The sequence below is a fragment of the Echinops telfairi genome, unplaced genomic scaffold, assembly GCF_000313985.2.
Source record: "Echinops telfairi isolate 266 unplaced genomic scaffold, ASM31398v2 ScPeMD7_1713;HRSCAF=2227, whole genome shotgun sequence".
Taxonomy (NCBI): Eukaryota; Metazoa; Chordata; class Mammalia; order Afrosoricida; family Tenrecidae; genus Echinops; species Echinops telfairi.
The window spans coordinates 13,168,468-13,175,211 of record NW_022105611.1 but is presented as its reverse complement, the minus strand read 5'-3'; the positions used below and the strand labels follow the sequence as shown (position 1 = coordinate 13,175,211).

At 39.4% G+C, this 6,744-nt stretch overlaps 1 non-coding gene across 1 annotated transcript; it reads right to left on the bottom strand.

Annotated features, from left to right (window-relative positions):
* Positions 1–679: 679 nt before the first annotated feature.
* On the bottom strand, positions 680–815 carry LOC115870530. The gene has a single exon (XR_004046762.1). It is a non-coding gene; the product is annotated as a small nucleolar RNA SNORA21 (small nucleolar RNA).
* Positions 816–6,744: the final 5,929 nt, after the last annotated feature.

Genomic DNA, 6,744 nt, shown 5'->3' with positions numbered 1-6,744 from the left:
TCAAGAAAATCCTGCAGGACAATTTTATTCTGTCACGTTTGCCCAGATGGCCTCACAGGTACTTAACAACAATCAAAAAACAACACTAGGTGTGTGGGGGGGATATAAATAGGATAACAAATCATCTCAATTTGCCCGATACTGTCCTTGTTTCAACACTGGAAAGTCCGACATCCAGGAATCTTTTGGAGTCCAAAGCAAAACAGTTGGGAAATCCCATGTGTGAATGTTCTTATCTTCAGCTTCATAACCAGGAATAGCAATATTTCTAGGGTCTAAAATTGACCTTCTTTTTGTCTTAACTTGTAGCAACTCATCCTAAACTGTATATCCTGTTCTTTATACCCGTACTAATACCCTTGCCTAAAATGTTACAGGTTTAATTTCTCCTTGTGCGGGCCATGTTCAAATGTTATTTCTTCCTCCATAGATGTCCTCTATCCAGAAAGTTTCCCTACTCAAAATATGGCCTTTGCTGCTGATATGCCACTGCTTAAGTTACACTGTTTTATATACAAGTCCTGTATATTGTGCCCCAAAGGGAAATTCTGCTATGTGCATGACTGTAGAATATAGTTCAGGCTTTATTCATAGTAGGGTTAAATAAATGGGTTTACATATAAACAAATAAATGTCTATATTTCAGCACTGATTATTCATCTTTTTTTCTTTTTTTAGGTTTTGTCACATCACTGATTGAAGCTGAACAACACGAGATGTTGCCACTTCACCCAAAAGTAGTATTTTTTAATCTGCTCTTTTTGACACCTCAGTGGGTCACTGGCAAAAGGCCCAATGAGTGCTTGTAAAATGGGATGATTATTCAACTTATCGATCATTTGTTTTCACATATCTAATGGTGACAAAATCATTAAATATTCATGAACCTTCGGTTTGTCTATATATGTTCTCTGTAATTAAGGGATAGAATAAGATACAACAGAAAGACTAAAGTATTAGGGTTTTGGTACAAGGGTTTATACTCTAGACTATTTACTACTAAACTTACTAATAAAACTCTAAACGTACTGAACTTCAGTTCCTCCATCTTTGAAATGGACATAAGACCACTTTATCTGTGCATATAATATAGAGTACTGTGAGTTAGGTTTTGGGCTACTAATGGCTTTTAATAAAATGAGTTATTCAAATCCACCAGCCATTCTGCAGGGGAAAAAATGAGTCTGCCTACTTCCATAAGGATTTATGATTTCTAAAAGCCCATATAGGGTTTTTATGAGCTGAAACTGACTCAGTGGCAACTTAGGGTTTGTTTTCAAGGTGGTACATTTTTTTCCAATAAGGGCCATATAGCAAAGAAATTTAATTTGTGAGCTACATGGCCTATGTAAACATTATTCACTTCTCACATTCTATACAATAAAAATAGACATAAGCAATAAACAAACAAATGGGATGGCTGTTTCCCAGTACAATTTTATTTACAACACAGTCATAGGTCAGGAATAATCTGAGAACTTCAGGTTCCAACTCTTACTACAAAGAATTGGAAACCATTGTGAGTGAAGATGACGATAATGAGGACATTGACAAATTCTATCACAGTCTTCAGTTGGAAGTCTCTCAAACATGTAATAAAGATGCATTGGTAATTATTGGTGATTAGACTGCAAGCGTTGGAAGCAAAGAGGACCTGGTGGTAGTGGGGAATTTGGTCCGCGTGAGAGAAACAGAGCTGGAGATCGTGTAATAGAATTTTGCAAGACCAACGACTTGTTCACAGGACATACTTTTTTCAAAGGTATTTTCTTTTAAAGTTTTGTATTTTCTATTAAAGTTTTCATTTTCTATTAGCGGTTTGTATTAAATGGTGAGCACACCATGGACTTTTCCAAATGGGAAAAACAGAAACAAAATGGACTCTATCTGTTAAAGAGACGTGGGGAAGCCCAATATCAGTGGTGAAAATAGGACCAGCGGCTGACTGTGAAAGAGTACTAATTGCTCATATGTAAGGTCAGGTGGAAGCTGAAAAGAATAAAAATAAGTCCAAAGGAGCCAAATTAAGATCTTGAATATATCACACCTGAATTTGGAGAACATCTCAAGAATATATTTGTGGCATTAAACACTAAGGACAGAGCTATGGAAGAACAACATGTCTATGGAGAAAGCAGAAATCATTAAGAAGAAAAAGAAAGTCAGGAGGGAGAGTGGAGGAAGGCGGGAAAGGAAGGAAGAAAGAAAAGATCAAAGTGAGTGTTCAAAGAGATTTGGAAACTTGCTCTTAATTTTAGAGTTGCTAAAGCCAATGGAAAAAATAATGAAGTGAAAAGAGCTAAGAAGAAAGTTTCAAAAGTAAGCTCCAGAAGAAAATGTAAAATATTATAATGAGATGTACAAAGACCTAGAATTAAAAACCCCAAAAGGAAGAACAGTTGAAGAAAAGTCACTCAACATAATGTTCACATCATAGAAGAGTATCATATGCAAGTAAAATTTTGTTGAAGAATATCCTACTGAGGTGGCAGTAATACCTGGACAGGGAGCTGCCAGAGTGCAGGTCAGATTCAGAAGAGGACGTGGAACAAAGGATATCACTGCTGATGTCAGATGAGTTTTTGCTCAAAGCAAAGAATATCAGATGGATGTTTCCTAGGGTTTTATTGAGGATGCCAAAGCACTCCGCTTTGTGAATCATACAAAACTATGGATATCCTTGAGAAAAATGGTAATTCCAGGAGGCTTCATTGTGCTCATATGGAACATATTCATTCATCAAGAGTCAGTTATGTGAACAGAAAAAGGAAATACTTCCTGGTTAATATCGGGAAAGGTGTGCATTAGTGTTGCATCATGTTTCTATACTTTTTCAACCCACATGGTGAGCATATTATTAAAGAAGTTGGACTATATGAAGAATTTCAGGTTATTAATAACCTGACATAGGCAGATGACACCCCTTGTGCGCTGAAAGTGAGGAGGACTGGAAGTACTTGCTGAGAAAGATCGAGTATTCCAGCCTCAGGTATAAAGCTCAAATTAAGCTGACTGGAGGCTGCACTCTTTTATCCATTTGACATGATTTTACCTATTGATAGAGCTGTGAGGAAAAAGTTTGAAGTAGTACAGGATTTCAACTGGCTTGGACCCATTATCAATGCTCATGGAAGCAATAGTCAAGAAATCAAATGTCTCATTGCTTTGTGTAAATGTGCTGCACAAGAACTCTCTAAAGTGTTGAAAGCAAGGATGCTATTTTGAGGACTAAGGTAAAACTGACAATGGTATTTTCAATTGATTCATATGCATGTGGAAGTTGGACATTGATTAAGGAAGAAGGAAGAAAAATCAATACGTTTGAATTCTTGTACTGGCAAATAATATGGAAACTGGACTTCCAACAGGTCAACAGTCACACCAATCTGTCTTGGAAGGAATAAGGCAAGAATGCTTCTGAGAAGCAAGGTGGGTGAGACATCAACATGCATTGGGCATGTAATCAGGGAAGACCAGGTCGTTGAGTAGGACATCATCCTTGGTGAAATAGAGGGGCAGTGCTAGAAAGGAGGGCCCTCCACAAGATGGATTGACACAGCAATGGGCCCAAGCATGAGAACAACCATGAAGACGAGGCAGGAAAGGGAAGTTCTTAGTGTTGGTGTGCATACAGTTGCTATGGCACCGAACAAAACCCCCTTTTTTGATGTATTATAAATTCTAGTCTCTCTGTTTATGGCTATAATCCCATTTTGAAAGGTGCTCTCTGTGACAGTATTAAGTGGGGATGCACTCTTTTTCTCCATTTGAAAGAGAGTGTGACTCAAGTCACTACTTACTGTTTTCTTGGGATTATGGTTTGGTGAAAGACAAATGAGAAACTTGCATATAATATCAGCCATCTCAGAAACAGGAACACACACACACAATACCAGAACCGTTGGTTGAAGAGCCACCAGGGACCACCTTGTGAGCTCTCTGCCTGGAGTACTAGAGGCACTTAAGGCAATATACAACAGAGAAACTATAGAACTGAACAAAGGAACCACGCCAGAAACAGAGACAAAGGCAAGAAGACTATGAGACTGAGCAGAAAAGAAGTGTAAAAACAATAAGACTGTAAGAGCACTGAAACCTGGCCTACCCAGCCTCAAGGATGACATTCCAGCACAGAGCAGCCAATGCACAGAGAGGACAATGGGGCTGTCCCCATCATGGGACACGATGCCGTCACTGACCCACAGGGCTACAGGGGATAGAACTGGAGACACAGAGTGGTAATTGTGCTGTTCTGATCCTCCCACACCGGAGTGAAACACAGAGGGAGCCCAGCAGAACAACACGGGGAGCAAAACAATGAAGTATCCGAGGAATCCCGAAAATAGACCTCAGAATCGGTGGGCAGGGCAGGACACTTCACCAGACCAGTTTGGAAAACATCCAGAAAGTTCAGTAGACAGACCTGGAACTATTCATAGGGTTGCATTTTTTAAATTGTTTTATTAGGGGCTCATACAACAATGATCACAATCTATACATACATCAATTGTGTAAAGCACATTTGTGCATTCATTGCCCTCATCATTCTCAAAACATTTTTTGGTGTGTTGTTGTCTTTTTTCTTTTTTCATATCTATTCATATAGGGTAGGTAGGATAACTGGTCCCCAAGAGAAAACAATGGGACCAACAGCTCTGGGGGTACATGGGTGAGGAGGAGGTGGGAGAAAGGGGAGGGGGTATCCAACAAGGGAAAAAAAGAGGAGCTGAATTCAAGGGCTCAAATAGAAAGAAATGGTTTGAAAATGATGAAGGCAGCATGTGTACAAAGGTGCTTGATACAATCAATGCATGGATTGTTATAAGAGCTGTAAGAGCTCCCAATAAAAATGATTAAAAGCAAGCAAGCAAACAAAACAACCAAATAAGAAAATCAAATGTTTAGACCCCTATCTACCATGTTTGACAGAGCCAACCGCCTCATCTTTCTCCTGGGAACAGGCTACAGGGTTCAAACAGCTGACCTTTCAGATAGTAGCTGAATGGTCAACAACAAACCATGATGGGTCCTAGTTAGACAAAGTGTTCATCAAAAGGATATATTTACACTTCTCTTAAATTGCATTTCTTTACCCAAAACCTGATCATGAGCTGTCCATATGCTGGGGACTATGTTCTACTGGCTGTCAGTTTCAATCTTAAGGGAAGGTGTCAATCTTAAGTTGGGTAGTGTAAAAATAATTCAACTAGAAATCACTGATTTCTTACAGCATGATAACCTCACATACCTCGTTGTGTCTTTATAATCCTAGGGATGATTCATACAGTAACCTTTTAGTATGATTAGTAAGACTGCTTTTTATAATTGGGCTCATAGAGGTACAAAAGTTTGCCCAATATTGCCCTGCCAGAAATGGGAAGAATCAATAATCTAGCCCTGGTCTGTCTCACACCAATGACCATGCTCATTCCATGTGATCATTCTGCCTCCAACAGAGTCTAACAGAAGCAAGAAACTGTGAGGCCATATCACACCATCAATGAGGATTCCTTTCCTTCTCTCAAAAGCATGGACAGAGTTCATTACCACCGTGGTACAGTACCTAATGTTTCCAATAAAAATGTTCCCATTTTTTATATGTCTGACATGAAAAGACCAGACACTCCCCTTCACACGCTTGTTTAACTCAGCAGCTGATTCTGATGCTTGAGCAGAGGGAATCCGTCCCAGGTGTTATTCGTCATTTTCCTTCACAAGAAGGGTCTGTGTGAAGTGCACTGCAGAGTTGGATAAATCACACATCCAACACTGCTGCCATATTTCGTCTGATGAGGGAGAGCAAAAGAAACTGCCAGCAGACTTTCAGTATTGACGACCTTTGTCTCTGACATATCAGCCTGCTTATATTGGGGACTGTCTCAGAGCCATTTATCTTTGTTAGCAGCACCCGGGGTTAACCAAGAATCAGGGAAAGAAAAGAGACTTTGCTAGGTGAATTACTTCAAACAGCTGTAAACACATTCTTGGGACCATTTATGTGTTTTACGGTGGTACTTGCAGGCTACCTTATCCAATCCTATTTTTGACAGAAGTGGAGGCACCATAAAGCTTGTAGCTTGCCTAGTGCTGAGTGTCCACCAGCAATCAATGCTTTTAAATACATGCAATAAAAAGCAGCCTAAATATATGACAGGTTAAATCATATCTTAAGGGGAGGTGAAAAAAGGGGAGATGAAGTTTCTCTTTCCTCTATCTCTTACATTCTTTCTCTTCCCCTGCCTATCTTTCTGTGTCTATTTCTCTCTCTCTTTGTCACTGCCGGGCATGTACTCTAAGGAGAGAAATTCTGATGAAAATGACTAAAACTCTTGAGACCGAATCTGGAACTGATTATCATAATCTGATTTGATTGATAATATCTTAAGGTGGGTTCATCCAGAAGCCTGCCTTCAAATTGAAAATGTGTTTGGGAACTGCTCTCAAAGTTGGGAAGGGAAGTAAGTTAAGAAAGGAAAGCAATAAATAGTTTACCATCATGGGTCACTAGGACACAATTCCATTAGGGGTCTCTAGGAGTCAGAAGAAAATGCTTCTGATTGGACCTACTTGAATGGCAAGGAAGATGAATACCAATACTGATCATATTGGATGTAACACTTCCTTAAGGTATCAACTCTCTAGCATTTTCAGTTTTCCTTGTACCACTCAGAGAAAGCCAATGCAGAAAGGGATATAAATGCTTGCAGTAGCAAGTCTCTGTCATATGCAGTAGAGTTCTGGGGG